The sequence below is a fragment of the Triticum dicoccoides genome, chromosome 4A, assembly GCF_002162155.2.
Source record: "Triticum dicoccoides isolate Atlit2015 ecotype Zavitan chromosome 4A, WEW_v2.0, whole genome shotgun sequence".
Taxonomy (NCBI): Eukaryota; Viridiplantae; Streptophyta; class Magnoliopsida; order Poales; family Poaceae; genus Triticum; species Triticum dicoccoides.
The window spans coordinates 586,925,340-586,934,826 of record NC_041386.1 but is presented as its reverse complement, the minus strand read 5'-3'; the positions used below and the strand labels follow the sequence as shown (position 1 = coordinate 586,934,826).

The 9,487-nt window shown below is 50.8% G+C and overlaps 1 long non-coding RNA gene across 1 annotated transcript; it reads right to left on the bottom strand.

Moving 5' to 3' along the window:
* Nucleotides 1–9,138: 9,138 nt before the first annotated feature.
* LOC119287010 lies at nucleotides 9,139–9,481 on the bottom strand. Its single transcript, XR_005140739.1, has 2 exons — nucleotides 9,329–9,481; nucleotides 9,139–9,291 (listed from the first exon to the last, which is right to left on the bottom strand). It is a non-coding gene; the product is annotated as an uncharacterized LOC119287010 (long non-coding RNA).
* Between the last annotated feature and the right edge of the window lie 6 nt (nucleotides 9,482–9,487).

Below are 9,487 nucleotides of genomic sequence, written 5' to 3'. Positions count from 1 at the left end.
CGTTGTAGGCTCTAAGGAGGTTCATGGAGGCCCCTGCTGCAAATCACTATGCGGTGGTGAAGAACCTGCTTTGTTACATAGCAGGGACGCTGGAGCACGGATGTGCGTTCAAGCGCGGGAAGGGCGAGCTGAAGCTAACAGGGTACAGTGATTCAGATCATGTCAGGGACATCGTCGATCGGAAGAGCACGACGGGCACCATCTTCTTCCTGGATGAGAACCCTATAAGCTGGTAGTCGCAAAAGCAACGAGTGGTGGCCATCTCTTCATGCGAGGCCGAGTACATTGCAACCACCACAGCTGTGTGTCAAGGGATTTGGCTAGCATGGCTGCTCAATGAGATGCTGAACAAGGAGACAGTGCCGTCGAAGCTGTTCGTCGACAACAAATCAGCGATCTCTCTGTCAAAGAATCCTGTCTTCCATGACCGGAGCAAGCACATTGAAATCAGGTTCCACTTCATCCGGGAGTGCATGGAGGGAGGGAAGATCGACATCGACTACATTCGAACCAGTGATCAGCTCGCTGATGTTCTAAAAAAGGGACTTGGATGTCTGGCGTTTCAAGAGCTGAGGAGGAGGATCGGCATGACTGGAGTTCTTAGGAAATAAATCGGCAATGACAAGATTAGGGGGTGATTTGTTGACAACTTAATCTAGTCATTGGTAGCAGTAGTTAATCTCCATTTTTCAGTTAAATTCAGTTAGGCATGTGTCGCGACTGTGCGTGTCGTGCATGTAGGGCTAGGACCCAGTCTTGGTGCTCGTGGTATGGCACGGGTGTGAGCCAGATCATGGCGCCGAGGTAGGATCTCTACTGGCCACCGTTTCTTCCTTGTACCAGAAAAAATAGCGAATGAGAAAGTCAGAAAAATCGCAAGATTTTACGCGACGCCAAACACCAGTGTTCATCTCCGTCAGAGCGACTGTTAGAGAGCAAATTCTGATAGCTGCTGCCTGCGACCCAGCTCAGGATGTACTTCACTGCCATTGTAGCGCATCCGGCAGTTTTTTGGCAATTCTAGAGCTTTGGTTTCTCCTTCGCGGAGTGCAGCTACAAGCGGGCGTGGAGGATACTATTTTGTGGAAACACACGGCCTGTGGGAGGTGTTGGGGAACGTAGTAATTTCAAAAAAATTCCTACGCACACGCAAGATCATGGTGATGCATAGCAACGAGAGGGGAGAGTGTTGTCTATGTACCCACGTAGACCGAAGCGGAAGCGTTATATCAACGCAGTTGATGTAGTCGAACGTCTTCATGATCCGACCGATCCAAGCACCGAAAGCACGGCACCTCCGAGTTCTGCACACGTACGGCTCGGTGACGTCCTCGCCTTCTTGATCCAACAAGAGGGGCGAAGTAGTAGATGAGTTCCGGCAGCACGACGGTGTGGTGACGGTGTTGGTGAAGAACAATCTTCGCAGGGCTTCGCCTAAGCACTACGAAAACTATGACGGAGGATAAACTAGAGGATATGGGGTTGCCGGCACACGCTTGGTGTTTCTTGATGTGTCTTGGGTGCTAGCCCTACCCCTCTATTTATATGTTGAGCCTTGGGGTCGAAACTTGGAGTAAAAGCCTCCACAAAGTCGGTTTCACCCGAAAGGCAAGAGTCCTTCTCGGACTCCAGGGCCAGACGCCAGGGTTCCCGGCGTGTGGACCCAGACGCCAGGGACCCTGGCGTCTGGCCCCTGGACTCCGCAAAACTTCCTTTTGCGCTTTCCAAAAACCTCGTGGGCTTTCCCCTTTGGCCCAGATAAAGTGTTCTCGTGCCCAAACATTTCAGGAAACATCCGGAACCCCTTCTGGTGAATTCCGGAACCCTTCCAGAGATCAAACACTACTATCCACATATCAATATTTACTTCCCGACCATTCCGGAGTTCCTTGTCATATCTGTGATCTCATCCAAAACTCCGAACAACATTCGGTCACCAACATACATAACTCATAGTACTATATCGTCAACGAACGTTAAGCGTGCGGACCCTATGGGTTCGAGAACTATGTAGACATGACCGAGGCACCTCTCTTGTCAATAACCAATAGCGGGACCTGGATGCCCATATTGGCTCCTACATATTCTACGAAGATCTTTATCGGTCAGACCGCATAACAACATACGTTGTTCCCTTTGTCATCGGTATGTTACTTGCCCGAGATTCGATCATCGGTATCTCAATACCTAGTTCAATCTCATTACCGGCAAGTCTCTTTTCTCGTTCCGTAATACATCATCCCGCAACTAACTCAATAGTTGCAATGCTTGCAAGGCTTAGGTGATGTGCATTACCGAGAGGGCCCAGAGATACCTCTCCGACAATCGGAGTGACAAATCGTAATCTCGAAATACGCCAACCCAACAAGTACCTTCGGAGACACCTGTAGAGCACCTTTATAATCACCCAGTTACGTTGTGACATTTGGTAGCACACAAAGTGTTCCTCCGGTAAACGGGAGTTGCATAATCTCATAGTCATAGGAACATGTATAAGTCATGAAGAAAGCAATAGCAACATACTAAACGATCGGGTGCTAAGCTAACAGAATGGGTCATGTCAATCACATCATTCTCCTAATGATGTGATCCCATTAATCAAATGACAACTCATGTCTATGGCTAGGAAACTTAACCATCTTTGATCAATGAGCTAGTCAAGTAGAGGCATACTAGTGACACTCTGTTTGTCTATGTATTCACACATGTATTATGTTTCCGGTTAATACAATTCTAGCATGAATAATAAACATTTATCATGATATAAGGAAATAAATAATAACTTTATTATTGCCTCTAGGGCATATTTCCTTCAGGAGGTACTCTGCGTCTTTGGCTTATAACGTGCACTACTTGACCATCACCCGTTCTGCCATGTACAAGGTTGTCTAGAGATTCTGCGCCCCCCCCCCCCCGAAAGTCAATTTTCTTGCATGGCTTGCCATCCAAGACAGGTTATGGACATCCGTTTGCTTGGCCAAGCGAGGGTGGCCAAACAGTGGTCCGTGCACCCTCTGTAGGCGTGAACAAGGACGGTCGAGCACATTTTCTTCCAATGTAGATACACTTTGAGAGTTTGGGAGATGGTTAGAGTTTGCCTTCAACTCATTGATTTGGATACTTCTGGTTGGGCGACTTACACGAGCATCCATGATTGATGGTGTGAATCGGCTTCCGCCCATAGTGCACACAAGAAAGTGATGCCTTCTATCTTTATGCTCGTTTCGAAAGCAATTTGGGATGAGAGGAACGCACGGGTTTTTCGAGGCCGCTCCGCTCCAACGTTTAGCACTCTCCAACCAATCAAGCATGAGGCGAAGCTATGGATCCTAGCAGGGGTGAAACATTTGGGTCTTCTGATGCCGGGAGAGTAACGGCTTGTATTTTTCTTTTCGGCCTTTGGCCGGTGCCTGGATACCTTGTTAAACCTCCTTCTTATTTAATGAATGGGGCGCATCTGGCAGTAATGACGACCATGCTTAGCTATTTGAATTTTTCTTGCAAACAACAATTTGCAGTTTGCTTAGGTCGCGGACATCTCCTGGACCATCTCATATATTGTCTGTGTATGAAACCTGCTTCTCCTCTTTTTTTACCAGGAACGTTTCCCTTTTTTGATCAAGAAATTGTTTGGCTTTCAACTCCATGGTACTATAATAAACTGATGCTGAGGATGCTTCATTTTACATGCAGACATATTTCAGCTGTATTGGGCTTGTATGCTTGCATGCACCAGTTTGATGCGCACTGCATGGATTTGAATAATCCCCATCGGGAAGGGATTAAGTGAATTAACCAAAATGATAGGAATTAGAAGGGATCACGATTGACTAGAGGATTGCCCGGTGGCATATGACTTGTATAAATTGGGCCGATGGCTTAGGCCAACTCCAACGCACGACCCCAAATGGCTCGTCCGTGTCCGTTTGGGGGTAAATGGACAAAGCAGGACCTCCAACACATGACCGTAAACGGACCGTCGTTCGTTTTCTGTCCGCTTCCGACCCACTCCTGGCCCAAGATTGACACGAGTTTGCGGCAGAACGGACAGCACACGCATGGGCGTGACGCGTGCCCTTGTCCTCTTGGCCCGCCCGTCGGTGGAACAGGTGGCCACTTTCCCTCCCTTTCCTCCAAAACGCTCCCAGGCCTCGCCCTCCACTCTCCCGCATCCTCGGCCTTCCCCCTCCCACCATCCACCATGGCCGATGAGGCGAATCCCGGCAACCCACCACCGGCCGCCCACCCCGTGGCGAAGAAAACGAAGCCTGTGAAGAAGCTTCGGTCGGAGCTCACATCAGCGGAGGCCGCCAAGCTCGACGCCGAATCAGCCAAGAGGAGGAACAGGCGAACTGTCGCGACGGAGAAGAAGGCCGTCATCGAGTACGCCGCCAAGTGTTCCCTGCGGCGTGCGTTGCAGCACCAGGCCGACCTTGACGACAAGGAGTCCACCGTCTCCAAGGCGCACACCCTCCTCATGTTGGGCATTGTTGGGTGCTCATCAAAGATTTCCCCAAGTTCAAGGACCAATACAATGCTCTTAAGAAGAATATAGGAGAGAAGGCGCCATGGCTGATGAGGGAGACGTGCTCAAGAGGCCGAGGGGCAAAACAAGCTCAAAGGCCGACGAGAAGCGTGATGTGTCTTCTATAGCCTTGCAAGGAAATTCGGAGAACATGATGAGCCAAAAGGAAGTGCGGGAGGAGAGCAGGTGCAAAGGGAAGGAGGAGAAAATGAAGATATACCTAGATCTTCAAACGAAGAATCTTGACATGGAGGAGGCCGTGAAGAACAGGAAGCTCGACATAGAGGAGGCCGCTCAACTCAAGAAGCTAGAGATCGAGGCCACCAATGCCGGCACAAAAGCCACGGAGATGGCACTAGTGTTGATGAGCGTCAACAAGAACAACATGTCACTAGAGAGGAAGGCTTGGTTCATGAACCGGCAGAAGGAGATGTTCGCCCGCGATGGCCTGAACTAGGTGAGACCTCGGCCACGCTGGCCGCGATGGCGGTCCTTTCTTAAGGCTGGCTGGTGTGTCGGCCGCTGGCTTTGTTGCCGGCGTGAAACATGTACTTTTTAAAGGCTGGTTGTGTTGCGGCATGAGACTATAGGCCGCTGGTTGTGTTGCCGGCCGACGTGAACTAGTGCGAACCGTGGTCGCGACTTAAATCATTGGTTTCTCATGTTTGCATGCACGGGGACAAGATGCGTCAAAGATGTGACCGCTCATTGGGCGTCCTGCCGACGCAAACTCAAATCCGGGTGGATACGACCCAATTGTCACCCTCAAACGGACGAAATCCAGACAAAACGGACGTCTGTTTGGGTCATGCATTGGAGTAGGCCTTAGTATGGAGCAGACCATGTGCCACAAGCTCCGGTCCAAAAAAAGTAGAAAGTAGCGTCGTTAGAACACCATTGTGGGCCACAACATTAATGGACAACCGGCAAGAAGCACTGGCGCATTGAATATTGATGCAATGAAAAAGAAATGCATCATGCAATACGCATGTGTTCACTGATCCCTATGTGGACCAACGGCTCGGATAATGATACCATATGGTAATATGACCCATGTTGAATTTCCGCTATTCCTATGCATACAACAAGGAGCGATTGCTTTAACAAGATTCGAGACACGAACCAACCTGTAGTTGGATGGTTATGTGAACAGTGGTATCCCCAGCCCACCAGGGTTCAAGTCCTGGTGCTCGCACTTATCCTACGGTGACTTATTCATAAAATCTCAAGATGATATGCCGGCTCGATCTCTCAGAGATGCTCATAGGGATAGGATGTACGCGTGTGTGTTATAATAGTACGAGCACTTGCGTCTATACTGTGTTTAAAAAAAGCAAGATTCGAGATGAGGAGGCGTTTCCGCTTTGGAGCTTTTTTAATTTTTTTGAGCTGGAATACTCTTTATTCCATTAACCAGAACAGCTAGTCAAATTGTTGGCAATTAACGCATGAACAAAGACTGGAGCCCCATCCGGCCACAAGGCTGAGGATGCATGGCTCATACGTGCACCGTGAGCAGCTAGGGCATGTTTGGTAGCCTGCATGAGGCCCGGCCTGGCTCGCGCGGGACGAAAACGGGTCGATTGGTTGCCTGCTTTCACTGTTCGGCCCGCATGACACGAACCTTAAAGCACTCCTGGGCCTGGCTCCCTGGGAACGCACGAATCGGCAGTTTCTCCAAGGCCATGCCCGAGCGGTGCACATGGGCAGCGACGGCTCCACGCGCGCGGCCACGCTCGAGAAGCCACGTTGCTTCCTGAAGCGCCGGCAGTTATTAGCCTCACCGCCCCTCACCGCTCCCTCTCCCCACTCTTCCCCACTCTCCCAACTCTCACCGGCGGCGGCGGATCGGAGCAGAGCAAGAAGACCACCGGACTCCATCACCGGCGAGCGGATCAGCAGTTGGCCCGCGGCAATGGCGGTAAGCACTTCTCTTTGTTCGACATGCAAAACTTTTTCCCGTTCGATCCGGCGATAGATTCGATCCACGGCGGAGAGGAATGGGGAATAGAGGTAGATAAGCATAGGGGTAGTTCATACTAGTTCATACCAGTTCATACGAGTTCATATATGCAAGATCGGAATAGAGGTAGATGCGGATGCAGAAGGGGGATTGGGGGATAGGGGGTACACAACGGACACCGGCTCACTGGGGTGGCCGTCACCGGCGTGCGGAGCCGTGGGTCGAGCTGCTGGCCTTCATCTTCTTCTTCATCACCGTGCGGGCCGGCGGGTCATCGTCGTCGTCCTCGGCGGAGTCGAGGTCGATCTGCCAGGTATGACGGCCTGGCTCCGGCGCCCTTGCTGGCATCTACATCGCTTCTTCTTCCTCCTTAGGCTCCCCACCGATGACCGCCGGTGGCGCGATAGCCGTCTCCCAGTACACTGCGGCACGGCGGTCATTAGGAGCCCAGTAGTTCTTGTACTTGCACCACTTCTTCCTCTGTTTACCGTCATCGGAGACGGCCTGATTCATGGCCCAGCGAATGATGTCAACTGCCATCGCACCCTTCGCTGGGTCAGGAATCAACGTCTTCAGCTCTTCTGCAATGGCCTTCATGAACACTGCATTAGATTCCTTCTGCATGTTAGGCATGGAGCCGAAGTTCGAGCACACCTCCATGGTGTTCTCGAACTTGGTGCGGTCACCAGCCGACCACCCGAGGAAGAAGGCCCTCCAGCCAATACCCCAAGGGAAGGGGTTGGCTTTGGAGCTGGAGCTAGAGCTCATGGCGATGGGGAGGAGGAAGGTTGACAGTTAGAGAAGAGAGGGGGTGGGTAAGTAGTGGTGGGCAGGGTGAGTAAATATAGGGGCGATGGAGAGGAGGAGAAGAGTGACAGTCATGCCGTTTTAACTACATGCTCTTCAATAAGCCATGAAATCTGTGATGTGCCTGACTCCATGAATTGTGTGCAGATCGAGGAGAGCAATGAGATGGGCACGGAGGTGCTCCCGACCGTTGACAACAAGGGCAAGCAACCCCTTCACCTAATGCCCGACGAGGTTGTGCTGCCGCCCACCGCCGAGGAAGACCCGAAGACGCCTGAGGGTGGCGACGATGAGGGCATGGAGGAGCCCCCCCAGCAACAAGCGCCGCAACTACGGCCACTACCATCAGGAGGATGGCCCAACTCACTTCTGCAAGGTCATCCTTGCACCGAAGCTTGAGTGCATCCCCATGCCCCTGGACTTCACCAAGCACTTCGTCGCGGTGCCGACGGAGTTCAAGCTCAGGAACAACACTGGCTGCTCCTGGAAGGTGACGGTGAAGCTGATGAACGGCAGGGTGACCCTGGATCAGGGTTGGGCCACCTACGCAGCCGTTCATCAGATCAAGATCGGCTACATGGTGAGGTTCAAGCTCCTCACTCCAGACACCCTCAAGGTCACCATCTTCGACGACGATTGCATTGAGGTCGTCAACAAGTGCGGGAAGCACGACGAAGCCTTCGCCGCCAAGGAGTAGGGTCGGGGCCTCCCTAAGTACTATCGAGTCTGCTTTGAACTGTTTATGTTTATGGTTTATGCATAGAACTGTTATGAAGTGTGGTACTGCTTATCAGAAATATGCTCTTAAGTAGTTGATCCTCTTTTTATACTCTGCTCTGCTTATGATGCATGCTACATGGTTGTGCCGAAGTGTGCTGGTAACATCACCAACTAGCCAAAGAGGTTACCACACACCAGACGTTGCATACAACCAAACACCATGCCTTGGGTTTGTCCACTAACATGCAGGCAACCGAACGCCAGCAGTGTGGTTCTGCCCATGCAGGCAACCAAACAACATGCAGATGATGCATTTGAGGCTGCATTTACATAGCCAGACTGAGTTGAGAAGGCTATTCAATGCAGCTACTGTTGGCTACATCAACCAAACACGCTCCTAGAGAATCAGCTACAGTATTACAGCCCCTTGGGCAAAAAACAATCTTAAAAAAGAAAAAGTTTAAACTAACAAAGATTTTAATCTCTCTGAAGACAATACCGATGGAAGAGCGGTACTGGTCTGTCCCTTTGATTGCATGCATAAGGAAAAGCCAACGGCAGCCGACCCAATTTTCGGCCGGCCACCATGCAACCATTGGATAGGGCGTTCCCCCGTTGGCGTCTCTGTCCCGGCCGCCATGTGTGCCCATTCGGCGAGGGACGACAAGCGTCCCGCCAGCAAGCTCTCCAGCATCGATCGGAGTAGCTAGAAAACTTGCAAGAAACCGGAAATGGTCAGTTGCCTAACAAAGTCCTCCCAGAATCTTCCCAACGGTAAACAAACCATGCAAGTAGACCTCACGTAAAAACATTTTTTTGTGTTCAGTTGCGCTCCTGCGCATGCAAGACCTAGCCGCAACTATGCATAATCGGCTACGGTGACACTTATCAGGATTATTAAAGACAAAGCCAAAATCTCGATCAGCATTCACCGAAACAAACAGTATTTTTTTTCTTTTTTTGAAGAGCTACGATACAGGCCAGAACAAACAAAGGTAACACAAACACAAACGCTGGAAAATGAACAGGAATGACGTAGAAAGACATCTAACAAAAATAATAAACCAACCGGAAATATATGACAACTCACACAGCCAGAAAAATAAGCAACACATGTATGACCTGAAGCTACTTTCAACGAGATTCCACATTTACCAACCAACCATTATGCACTCATTGGAGCAACAAAAAAACTCGCAGATGGGGAGGGACTGGATTGCGACATACCCACAGGCTAGGTTATTACATACTCCGTAGTTCTATAATAACAAAATGGCTCCCAGACTTCCACATTGCCCCTTCCCTCTCCTGACCTCCCAGACTTCCACATATGCCATTGCCTCAATCCTCTCGGTGTCCGCGTGGCCACCTCCCTGCGCCCCTGCCCCTGTTGTTCAAGTTCCTCGGCTGGTAGTACCCATCGTCGTTGTTGTAGTACCCGCCGCCACCACCACCACCCCGGCTATTCTGGT